The sequence below is a fragment of the Eumetopias jubatus genome, unplaced genomic scaffold, assembly GCF_037043125.1.
Source record: "Eumetopias jubatus isolate StellerSeaLion01/CBP00866 unplaced genomic scaffold, mEumJub1_p1.0 scaffold_16, whole genome shotgun sequence".
NCBI lineage: Eukaryota > Metazoa > Chordata > Mammalia > Carnivora > Otariidae > Eumetopias > Eumetopias jubatus.
Genome location: NW_028274822.1, coordinates 71,244,090 through 71,256,871, shown reverse-complemented (window position 1 = coordinate 71,256,871; position 12,782 = coordinate 71,244,090). Strand labels below are relative to the sequence as shown.

The following is a 12,782-nucleotide window of genomic DNA, read 5'->3' as shown; positions in this document are numbered from 1 at the left end:
TCAAACCCAGGTCATCTGTCTTCCAGCCTGGCTCTCTTTCTGTTAAGCTATGCTACCCATGTGGGAAGCTCCAAGTAGAAAAAAGGAAAGAAACAGAAACCTGGAGAGAACTTTGGTACTTGGTAAACTACAAAAAGAGAGTAGAAATAAGAGATCTTACAAAGAACTTCCTAACTCAGCCATTTGTCTATGGCATTATTTTATTTATTGCATTTGGTGTAAGATATCATTTCAAAATCATTTTGTGAACTTGCCAGTGGGCTTAAATTTTGGCTGGTGGATGATGTGACTGATGACCTCTGATGTAATCCCTCAGTGTCTAGTTTGCCTTTGAATCAAATGGACATGTTCCATAAGTGAATCCTTTCCACTTGCCGTGATCCTACTTGGAATTCCTTGCCTTTGGCTTAAAATGAAGCTTATTTTGCAACAGTTAAGTATTTTCTAGTTGCATATTTAATAAGCTTTGTGTTCCGAATATTCTTCCCTATATTCAGCCTGATATTCTCTTAATATTTGGTGTGTCCACATAAATAGCAATTGGTTAACCTCTCTATTCTGTGGCCTTTTCGTGTACTTTGAAAAGTTAGTGATCTAACTTCTTTGAAATCTGCCTCCTTTTCCACCCCCTTTCCCCCACTGCAGTTCAGGTTTGGAATAGCCAATATTTAAGGCATTAGAGCACACAGAAAGGTTTTTAAGAGGGAAGGTCCTAGATTTCCAGGGTGCTCATAATCTGGTTAGAGAAATAGGATATACATGAAAAGATAATGCAAAGGAGTCTGTCTATCTGTATCTATCTAGCAGTCTATCTATATCAAATGAGGGTGTGTTCCTGTTGAAAGAGAGAGAGGAAAAACCATGCAGTGGGGTGAATGGGGAACACCTGCCTCCAGGATTTAAAGGCAGGTTTGTGTCCACAGATGAAGGGGAAGAGTGTTCCTATCAGTGGATCAGTGGACATGGCCTGAGCAAAGGCAGTGGATGGGAATCCTGTGGTTTGAGAAGGGAGAGAGAAATGTGTTTGAATTCATAGGTTCAGGACAGATACTGGAGGCCTTTGAAGGCCAGATTAAGGAGCTTGTATTCATCAAATGCAGTGGGGAGCTTTGAGGTTCATTATTAGGAGAGTGATTTAAAGTGGTCTCCATGCAGAATGATTTGAAATGTGTTGGGGTGGAGGTTGGAAGAGTTTGGAAACAAGGAGCCCGATTAGAAGACAACCACTCTCAGGGTGCCTGGGTGGCTCAAAAAAAAATCTTAACCACTCTCAGCCAGGTGTCTTGCCCAAAACTTGAACTAGCTGGGGCCTGGGACAAAACTAGACTGAATCCAAAGGCCTGGGCACTAGGAGGATGAGGCTAGGGATCAGGGTCTTCTGTGACAAAGAATGAGCAGGGAACTACTAGGCTTAAGATTCAGGAGGTACCAAGGTCTAGAGCCAGTCCTCAGGCTGCAAGGCCAGCCAAGCAGCAGTTTGGGTCAAGCCTGGCCAGCATTGGGCTCAGGAGGTCAGCGCACTTTCCTGTGTCTGGTCCAGGTGTATAGTCAGGGTGTTACTTGTATAAAACCACTGAGAGCCCTGAGCTGGTGTTTGAACAACCCCTGGCTTCTAGGTAGAGCTCCTCTGTGTGATCTTGGGCATGTCTCTTCTTTCCCCCACTCCAGGCCTTAGTTCTTAGTCTGAAAAATGAGAGAAAAGAACTTGATTTCAAAGGCCCTCTGTTTTAACACCCTATTTTAGGTGATCTGGGCAGAAGAAGCTCATTGCACAACTCCCCCTTTCATATTTCCGTCTTAGGTAAGAAACCATCTCAGGATTTGAGCTTGTAGGTGTGAAAAAAATCTGCTGGAGGACAGGAAGGATATTGCTTAGGGAACAAGAGCTGGTACCCCAATAGAAGGGGTAAGTTGGTGTGGGTGAAAATCCTACCATGCCACCTGCTGCCTGAGTGATCTTGGACTTACTTCTTGAAGCCTCAGTTGCCACATCTATAAAATGAGGAGAATAATAGTATTTTTCGTATAGAATTGTTTTAAGGTGAGAATGAAGTGGACCTTTAATGGGCACTTAGCCCAGGGCCTAACCCTAGTGAGCACTTGGTAAATACTGTCTTCTCATGTTATCATGAGATGGGAGTATGGGAGTAAAGCAGAAGGGTCTCATGCTAGAAGGCACTATGAATTTTCTTCTTTAATCATCTTCATTTTCTTTGATTCCTCTTCAGTTTATCCATGCCTTTGCAATTGTAGGCTCTTGGACTCTCTAGTTAGTAGTCTAAATATAATGAGCTGTATCTTACACCATATTTCTGTTTAAGGATCTTCTTTGTAATTGATGTCTATTTAGCTTGATGTCCACTGTGATAGCAGGATTTTCTTCTGATTTCTGCCATTTTTATTCCCTATTTTGTCCCTAGTGTGTCATTTTTCTCTTTGTTTTTGATGACTTCTCCAATTATTCATGCTAGTTTTGCATTCTTGTCCAAGAACATTTTTGGTGCTTATTTTTAATTTCAGAAGTTAAAGGCATTTGAGGTCTTAAAAACCCAGAATTGAGTTTTCTCAGAGCTGCTAATCTTTTTAGCCAGCTGGTGATGAGGCTTCTCTGGTTTGTTACAGGATGATGTGTTCCATCCTCCTGTTTGTGCTTTGTCTAATTTAGATTCTAAATCCACATGTTTTAGTACATTTTTAGCAGGTAAAAATTTATTACCAAACTAGTGCTGACCTCAGGGGAAAAAAATCTCGAATCAAATCTTCAGTCACTAGTGCGGAGACTCAAGGTGTTTAGAAATCACTCCAGCCGCCACTAGGTGGGGTTAGAGCACATCATTTCTAAAGGCACTGGGTCCTTTTCCTCTTCCAGCCCTCACTACCGTTCGACTTTTTGCTTCTTTGCCAAATTTGGACTGAGCGTTGGAAAATTCACAAAAGTTCTGTTAGTGAGTTATGTTACTTATGGTTTCCTGGTCCACCTTGCCAGTTTTAATCTCCTGGTTTTAGTTGTTTTGATAATTTGACTTTCAGATAAAACTTAAAACCGAAGCCCAGAGTCATTACTAAATTTATCTGAACTGACCTGGAGTTTTAAATTCAGCAACAGTGTCTTTATGTAGTGTATTGACTGGAGATTGACTGGAGATTAAATCAGTCTCATAAATATGTTAAAGAAATCTACAACCCACAGTAGTTCTCATCCATCTGCAGACATGTTTACCAGCCCTGTGCACTCATACCTAATCCTTCCAGTGTTGTTAAACCAGTGTCATCATCACTGATGACTATGAAACTGAATTAAAAGGTCAAGCTAGAAACAGAACCCGAATGTTTTATTTCCTTCCAGGCTAGAGTTGGGGTTCTTCATGAGCTGGTTTGCATGAATGGATTAATGCTCTTAGCTCTGTTTTGCTGGGAACTTTTTTGAAAGAATGTGCTTTTAAATACAAACTGTAATTTTTGTGATGTCCAGGGCAGGAGGAGTTAATCAATTGGATAATACTTAGTCATGGGTTGTATTTCGGTCTGCTAGTTACCTCATATTTAGACATTTAAAATTTAGCTCTCTGTCTGCCTGCACTGAATTTACAATTGTTTCCTATTTGTAGCTTTCTGCGGAATTATTATTTCAACCGTTGTGATTGTTGTTATTTGCTGAATATCAACAGTGTGCTAGGTGCTAAAAAATGTTATTTCTCAGCAACATTACAATGACCACTTTTGTTACATTAGAGAGTTTATTATTATTATTATTTTCTTAAAGATTTTATTTATTTGACAGAGACACAGAGAGAGGGGGGACACAGGCAGGGGGAGTGGGAGAGGGAGAAGCAGGCTTCCTGCTGAGCAGGGAGCCCGATGCGGGGCTCGATCCCAGGACCCAGAGATCATGACCTGAGCCGAAAGGCAGACGCTTAACGAATGAGCCACCCAGGCGCCCCGAGAGTTTAATACAGTCAGCTCTTGATTATTGAGAGTAAGGAACACAGTAGCAGTAGCAGGACCTGAGTAAGGAAGAAGCAGGTAGAAAGCACACATAAGTTAAATGTTAAGTGTTATTTACATGCCTGAAAATGATTTTAAGATATAGAATGGAATGTTAAAGGATTAAAAGAAAATTATTGGGGTGCCTGTGTGGCTCAGTCGGTTAAGCGTCTGCCTTCGGCTCGGGTCATGTCCTGGGATCCAGCCCCACATCAGGCTCCCTGCTCAGCGGGGAGTCTGCTTCTCCCCCTCCCCCCTGCTTTTGCTTTCTCTCTTACTTGCTCTCTCAAATAAATGAATAAAATCTTAAAAGAGAAAATTATTATAGCAGTGGAAAAAGTGCTACGTGGCTTATACAAAAAACCATCTCAAGCTCATAGACTCAGAGGGTGTTAATCCTCAAAGACCACTTGATGATTGTGGAAGCTGAGACCCAGAGAGGTTAAGTGACTTTCCCAACACAGCAGGTTTGGGTGCTTTATAGCTGTTTGACAAGGCTATGATTGCTCTCATGTTGTGAGCTAAATTCCAAAGACAGAGATTGTCTTCTTTGCTTTTGGGGGACTGTATTGCTTTTATAGCTCCATAACTGTATTGTTTCTTTTTGCTCTGTCATCTGTCAGCTGACTTTGAAACGCCTCATCTTTTTTCATAGCATCATAAAATCGGGACCTTGCACGGGGCATGAGATTGACAGAAGAAGAAACCGAGGCCCAGTGGAGTTGTGTGGCTCACTCAGGGTTATATATAGGCTTGTGTGTGTGGTAGAGGGAGGGAGTTTAGGATCCAGATCCCCTCTCTGGATTCACTGCTGCTCCCATAACCTCTCTCCACTGTGGCAGGAAACATGCCAGAAGCTACAAAAATAAGGACTTCTTTTTTCCCCCTAGAAAACTATCATTCATTTAGTTTTGAAAGACTGAGAGTTTAAAACCTCCATTTTGTGGCTTCCTGAGGTGTTGTGATTTGTTTCTTACTAGTTTCTTTTGTTCTGTGGAAGTTTTTCTTGGTTGGTTCCCTGAGATTTGGATTTCCTTGCCAAGGAATTTTTAGAGAGAAGAAATCAGTACACTGATGTGTGTCACCAAAGGGGGAAAATACATACCTTAAAACCCAATTATGCAATTAGAATTTTAATACGGAGTGTCATATATTCTTGCTTCTTCATTGCAATCATTACTTAGAAGACTGTTGTACTCAGAATCCTCATCTGGTCATCATCATCATCATCATCACCACCATCAACATCATCAGCCAACCACACTTACAGAGTGGCCACAGGTTATGCAGCACCTGCTCGGATTCTGGGAGACTTAAAAGTGTGTGTGTCTGTGTGGTGTGTGCATAGTAATCCTTGCCTTCAAGGAGTTTGTGATCTGCAAGATTGGAGGAAAGACAGGAATCTTGGGGAAAGACAAACACCTCCTTTTCCTGTGTATGTAAAGTACCTGTTGACTCACTTACCTGGATTTGGACGGGGGAAGGGGAGAGTGGTGAGGTAAAGGAATGGACTTTAGAAGGATCTGGTTCTGGCTAAATGGAAGCACGATGGTTTGCTGACTTGGGAGCGCACAGGCTGGGTTGTGACAAGCAGGGTAATTGGTTGGAGGGAGGAAGTAATTGGTGGAAGGCCTTGAAACCAGTAATTTAAATAGATTTGGCAAACAACAGATGATTGGAGGACTGGGAAAGGAAATTTACTGGCTGTGGTTGATTAAGGCAGAAACTGACAGGCAAGAGATTGGAGGTGGGGTTTTTTGCGAAGAGAAGATTTTTGCCCAGATTTAGATGAGGGATGTAGCTGGTTGTGATTGGTAGAGTAGAGAAATTAATCTCTTTTTTTGGAGGATCCCCTTTTCCCCTGTGTTGGGAAATAATGGCTGACTAGGCTTGGGGTGTCCTTTTTTTTTTTTTTTTAAAGATTTTATTTATTTATTTATTTGAGAGAGAGAGAATGAGAGACAGAGAGCACGAGAGGGAAGAGGGTCAGAGGGAGAAGCAGACTCTCTGCCGAGCAGGAAGCCCGATGTGGGACTCGATCCCGGGACTCCAGGATCATGACCTGAGCCGAAGGCAGTTGCTTAACCAACTGAGCCACCCAGGCGCCCTTGGGGTGTCCTTTACCTGTGACAGGACACGGCTTGATAGTTTTGCAATTTTGGCTCATGAGACATAAGACCCCGCTTCTGTGGTGTGGTGATACCACGCCCTGAGTTGGGGCGTGTTGGTTTTACCCCTGCGTTACTATACTTTTTTACCCTCTTTTATTACCAGAATAGATTTTAATGGAGCTCATTATTCACTTACTGCACAGCAAAATCCTTTTTGTAACTTTTTCCATTGTGTTTATCTTGTAAATAGAAGTATTTGGCATCTAGGTTTTTTGTTTTTTTTCCAAAATGGTTAAATAAAAGTTGTATTTAGGTTAACATCTTAAATTTTCTAGACTTTTGTAAACCGGTTCTTGTAGGCCAGCCATGACTGTAGAAGTCAGTCAGGGTTAAATATTGAGAAGGGAAATCACAGTCATCCTTGGTTTTCCGTTTCTGACATAGTGGTAAACATGTGGCACATGTCCTGAGCCCAGAGAGACATTGTTCCTTCATTGCTGTATCTGTAAGGGGGCTAACCTCCTGACAATTTTTATGGCAAATGCTAGGGCAGCTTGTGAGCTAAATTGCTAATAATTGAATGCTGGGTTTGTCTGTTCTCTTTCATCTTCTGTGGAGTAGACAGCTAATCGAATAGCATTTCTTGTGTGGCTGAAAAATCTAGTCCCCCAGACCTCTATGAAATGGAATGTTGTTTCTCTGGTAGCTTTTTCCAGATTGGAGTCTCCTCTGTAAAGTCGAAGTTTCTCTGTGGTCTAATTCGTGGGCATTTCACATATGGTGGCCAAAGGTGATTCTCTTTTTTCAAGAAAGTTGTCATTTAGTCTAGTTGTTCTAGCTATGGCTTTTTCCCGTCATGTGGCTGGCTGGTTTCCTACTGACCCTCCCTCGTTCTATCAGTAAGGGGGAGGGATTCAATTGTTGATGGCTGCATGGCCCAAGGAAAGCAGTGGGAGAAATGCAATGTGAAGGCTCGAAAGTAAAAAAACAACTGGTAGTTTTAGGGCTGTGAGTCTAAACCTGGCCAACAGTAAGACGATTGTTGTGGATATTATTCATAACGTTTCCCCGGTTAATAGACCCCAATCAGCCCTCTAGTTTATTGGTGCCAGTTGCTTCCTACAACAGAAGAGTGCTCTGTTCCTGCTGCGGACGGTGAGTGCTTAGTGCTATTTACTTAAAACATTCTAGGTTGATAAATTACAAGCACTTCACTTTGGGTAAAGCTCATAAATCCAGTCCCTACGAAAAATAACAAGCTGACAGCACTTAGTCCTGTTTATAAAGTTCATACGCATCTATCTTTGATAGAGGCTTGAGTATATATCTATGAAATAGCACTGCAGCCTGTTAAAGTAAGAGCCACAAAGCGAGAAGCATTGTACTTCCAGGCTCCCCACCATTAGCCCCCTCCCGCTTGAAGGGCACCTTGAGGACGAGGCCTGCAGAGCAGGAGCTTACACACCGTGGAGTCCAGATTTGCGCCCCCTCCTGTTTTCTTCTTCCCGCAAATCACCTTCCTCACTCCCGCCATCTCTCTTTTCCTGTCTGCAAAATGATCATCTGCCTGTGAGCATCCCTCCTCTCCAGTAGGTTGAGATGAGGCGCGGAGCCGTGGTGGTGTGTGCGGAGCAGTTTGAACACTCGGGCCCGGTGGAGAGACATGGGCCTCAGTGACACTTAAGCAGAACCAGGAGTGGTTCTATTTTTGGCAGTCTGTTCAGGAAAAATGACAAACCCTAACAAAAAGGCGTTTGAGTAGTTTAAGTGCCAAGCCCGAAAGGCTTATGTGCTAACAGGTATCAGAAAAGGAAATATTTTAATAAAAAAATAAACATGAGACTCATCCCCCTGGCCTGGCTCCTTGGAGATCTGGCAGGTGTTGTCAGGGGATGCATGACTGCTCGGAAGCTGGGACTGAGCGGTGTGGTTCCCAGTCAACTTGTGGGGAGTCCGAAGCGTCACATGCATCGGGCTGAAGCTGCGTTTTCAGTACCGCATTGAACATTCAGTACTGCAGATAGGGTAATTATGCTGCTTGTCAGATACTAGAAAAGTGCAAAGAACATTCCTTCACTTTGCAACAGCTTGGACCCGAGTGGCAGACATGCTGTTCCCTCCGGCTGGCATGACCTCCCTTTCTTTAGCCCCTTCACCAGGGTACCAACTGCTGTCTGGCTCCCAAAACCTGGCTCAGACGGTGTCTCCTCTGTGAAGCCCCGGACCCCACCCCCCAGGCCTGAGCTGTGTTCCCGCAGCACTCTATTCTGTTAGCATTTACCAGGGTGTGTTTTCGTGATTCATTTACCTACTTGTCTTCCCTGTCAGACATGAATGGGGACAGTGTCTTGTCCTGAACTCATCATTTATCTCTTGTGCCAAGCACAATGACTAGGACGTAGTGGGTGCTCAATAAATGTTTGTCAAGTGAGTGATAGCATGGTCAGCTCGATGAGAATTGATGGTGTCCTTTCTGATCTGTCATCCATCATCCATGGAGTGAAACAGGACCGGGAGGCTTTACATGGCACCACTTGAGAATGTAAGGAGAGGAGGAGGGGTTCGAATGAATAATAACCACCCTTTATTGAGTATTTACCGTGGGCTGGGCACTATATTTACTAAAGTATTTAGGCTTTTAAAAATATATTAATGCACTTAATCCTTAGATCAGTCTGCTAAGACAGGGTCTGTTTATCATCCCCGTTGCGAAGCACAAGGAAATTCAGTAACTTGCCCAAGGTCACACAGTGACAGCGCTGAGATTCATACTGATGTTTAGGTAACTGTAACCTATCTATGCCTCTTAGACTGGTTCCTGGAAAGAATTAAACCCTAGTGTACAGAGGCAGCCACCTTAGGTAATTATTTAACTTCTCTCCCTTATATCTAGAATAGATATGGTTATATTCCATCCTTGGGAAGAAAATAGGAGAAAACAATCAACTGAATAACTTTCTGGTAGATAACTACTTTCTGTGGTTAAAATGAGAGAGGTGGAGTTTGTTGACAAAGAATTGGTTTTAGGTGGTAGTTTTGGTCCTTTTGGAAGCACAGCAGTATTCTCCAGTCAAACTGAACTATAAATGCTTTCATTTCCTACAAGGACCATCTAAGCTGTTTTTTTTTCTTTAAGTTTATTTAAGTGATCTCTGCACCCAACGTGGGGCTCGAACTCACAACCCTGAGATCAAGAGTTGCATGCTCCACTGACTGAGCCCGCCAGGCACCCGCATCTGAGCTTTTTTGCCTCGACCTTTGCATATGCTATTCCCTGTGCCTGGAACACACTACCCTGCTCGCTCCTTCCCCAAGCCCGGTCTTCACTTGGCTCCTCTTTCCCACCATAAGAGTAGATTTAGATACCATTTCCCACCCCTCCAGGATAGAGGGTCCCTTCTCAGGGGTCCCTAGAGACTCTGAGGGTCCCTGTGTGGCACTCACAAGTGTTGTAGCACTGGAAACCTCACCCGGAGTTGATTATTGTGTGTAGGGTGAGGGAGGTGATTATCTGTTCCTGATTGACTAATGCCCTAGTCCTGTTCTGTAAGAGCAGAAACCGTCTTCTTTCTCTCTTTATCTCTTGCACCTTGGGTGGTGCTTGGACACGTGTGTTCACCAAGTATTTGTTGAAGATTTTTTTTTTAAATCCTTTTTTAAAAAAAGATTTTGTTTATTTATTTGACAGCACAAGCAGGGGGAAGGGCAGGGGGAGAGGGAGAGGCAGGCCTCTCATCAGGGAGCCTTATGTGGGGCTTGATCCCAGGACCTGGGATCATGACCTGAGCTGAAGGCGACACTTAACCGATTGAGCCACCCAGGCGCCCTAGATTATTATTATTATTTTTTAAAGATTTTATTTATTTATTTGACAGAGATAGATAGTGAGAGAGGGAACACAAGCAGGGAGAGTGTGAGGGACAAGCAGGCTTCCCGCCGAGCAGGGAGCCTGATGTGGGGCTCGGTCCCAGGACCCTGGGATCATGACCTGAGCCGAAGGCAGATGGTTAATGGCTGAGCTACCCAGGCGCCCTGTCCCGGATTATTTTTTTTTGAGAGACAGCAAGAGCGTGTGCGAGCTGGGAAGGATGGGAATGGGGGGGAGGGGCAAAGGGAGAGGGAGAGAGAGAATCCTAAGCAGGTCCATGCCCAGCATGGAGCCCGATATAGGGCTCAATCTCATGACCTGAGAAATCAAGACCTGAGCCAAAATCAAGAGTCGGACACCTAACCGACTAAGTCACCCAGGCGCCCATAATGGGGGCTAATTTTGCTTAAAGTTTTTGAGACTTGGGTTTTTGAAGTAGGCAAGTCTTCTGTTAGACAGCCACTGTTTGCTGTGCTTGTATGTACAAAGTCACCTGGGCACTGTGAGCAACAGAGATGACTGATACCGCTCTTGCTTGCGGTGCCTACAATCCTGGGAGACATTCAGATGTTCAGGTCACGTCACAGCATCAGCACAATGCAGTGGGTCACTGATAAAACTGTAAAGATGGGCATGGTCACATTCTGGTGAGTCAGCTGGCACCGGGGAAGCCCATTCACAACCCAAGACCTTCCTTCACAGAGTGTCATGGGAACCACCTGGAGCAACTGTGACCAGTGGTTCTTGTTTGTAAAGAAGTAGAAGCCCAAATTAGGAGGACTAAGCAAGGCTCATACACTTGGGGAAGGGCATGTTGAAAAGTAGAACCTCATGTAGGTACACAACATGTTGGAGGTTAGATTTAACCCAAAAGAAAAACTTAATTCCTTAATAATAGAGCATCTTCTTTTATAAATAGAGCTAATAATTTAAATCAAATGTATTTAGGACATCTCTACCTGGTTTCCTCCAGCACTTTAACTTATCCTAACACTTAGTTGCTCATCTATTCCTCCTGTCTGCCATCTCTCCTCTAGTAGAACCACCTGGTGCTCAAGCCAGAAATGCAGGTGGCACTCTTCATTCTTGCTCCCTCAGTCCCTGCCAGCACTCAGGAGTCAGCTCTGTGACTGCCTCCTTTCCAATTCTCAGGCTGTCTTCTCTCTCTCCCACTGCCTTCTTCAAGGAGGGAGTTGGCCTCCTTTCTGCTTTTCTTGATTCCAGGCTCCTTTCCTCCAACCCATTCTCTGCCCTGTTGACGGAAACATATTCTAGAATGCTGATCTGATCCCATCACTCCTCTTCCCAAGAGTCTTCAAGGACTCCATGGCGAGCCCCCTGGCCGCCACATGGTGCCACATTCCCACCACGCCCCATCTTGAGTTCAGGGTGTTTGTCTCAGCTCTACCAGATGACTTGCATTTCACTGTAGATATTGTGATTTTCTTTTTTCGAATTCTTTCTTTCCCTCCTTCATCTAACTCTCACTTGTCCTCTAAAGCCTTTTCTGACTTAGGTCCTTGCTTATGTCTCCCACAGGGACCACGAGTCCACCATTTTGCATTCTCCGTGTCTGACATTGGTCACATAGGATGTGCTCTGTAGTGCTTATTGAAGGAGAGGTAGCAGAGGCTTTAATTCACATTGAGCTTTTTTTTTTTTTTAAGATTTTATTTATTTATTTGAGAGAGAGAGAATGAGAGATAGAGAGCACGAGAGGGAAGAGGGTCAGAGGGAGAAGCAGACTCCCTGCTGAGCAGGGAGCCTGATGTGGGACTCGATCCCGGGACTCCAGGATCATGACCTGAGCCGAAGGCAGTTGCTTAACCAACTGAACCACCCAGGCGCCCCAATTCACATTGAGCTGTAAAGGAGCAATATCTGGCTCTTCCAAGAATGGGTTTGGTTTCAGGGCAAGAGAAGAGTATTATGACATCAGTTTCTTACTGGAAAAGTTGGTTGGGGAGTGCTGGTATAGAGCAAGACAAATGGAAGCCCTCAGAGCAGGAAAAGAGACCACTGAGGAACTGAAGGGGTTGCCTACCTTAGATCACCAGGAAAAAGACCAGTGTCTGATTCAGAAAGCTGCCAAAGAATCTGTGACTCAGTTTCCTTATTTATACTTAAAGGGAAGGGTCTACAGTAGGTAATTACTCTGGCTCACATCTGACTCTGACATTCTATGATCCTTACAGTCAAAGTTAAGAATCTTAAATAGGGCATTCTGAATTGGTGTGAGACTCCCCCACTTTATTGCAAGCTTCTTGGGAACAAAGACATTGTCTATTTGCATTCCGCAAGGATCATTTTGCATTTTAAAAACAAGGAAGTAGAAAGAAATACAGGAAAACTGCATTAATATGATACGATGCTTGAGAATTTAAACTCCCCCAAAGTCAAGAAATTCACTCATCATCCTCTTCGCAGCTTTGGTTCAGATGCACTGCACGTCCAGCTCGTGGACGGCCCCTCCGTGGCCGAGCCCGGCCCCGCTGTGGCCGGGAGTTATGGCAGCCTGGGAATCGATGCTGTGATCTTCCTGGCCCTTGGGTATTCAACTTCTCCAAGTTAGTATCTGTTCTTTAGCGTTACATTATCTTGTAGAAAGGTAGTCATTTATAATTTATATACTGTGTACTTGCTTAAAATAGGGACAACAGGATAATCAGCATCCCGAAGCTTCTAGTTTTCCAAAGTAACATTTCTTCGGTGAAGTCTGCCTGTAGGAATTAAAAACCTGCCTTGAATTAAAAAACCCTTTGGGGGGCGCCTGGGTGGCTCAATCGTTAATTGTCTGCCTTCGGCTCAGGTCATGATCG

At 44.0% G+C, this 12,782-nt stretch overlaps 1 protein-coding gene across 4 annotated transcripts in view; it reads left to right on the top strand.

The window, feature by feature from the left end:
* NF2 (NF2, moesin-ezrin-radixin like (MERLIN) tumor suppressor) overlaps window positions 1–12,782 on the top strand; it is a 75,443-nt gene that overhangs the window by 9,895 nt on the left and 52,766 nt on the right. The window contains exon 1 of one of the 4 annotated variants that reach the window (XM_028124612.2): window positions 12,460–12,530. The exons of the other annotated variants lie outside the window; for them this stretch is intronic. The gene's annotated coding sequence lies outside the window, so the exon portion shown is untranslated. Of the gene's footprint in view, window positions 1–12,459; window positions 12,531–12,782 lie in introns of those variants that run through there. 4 annotated transcript variants of the gene reach the window in all.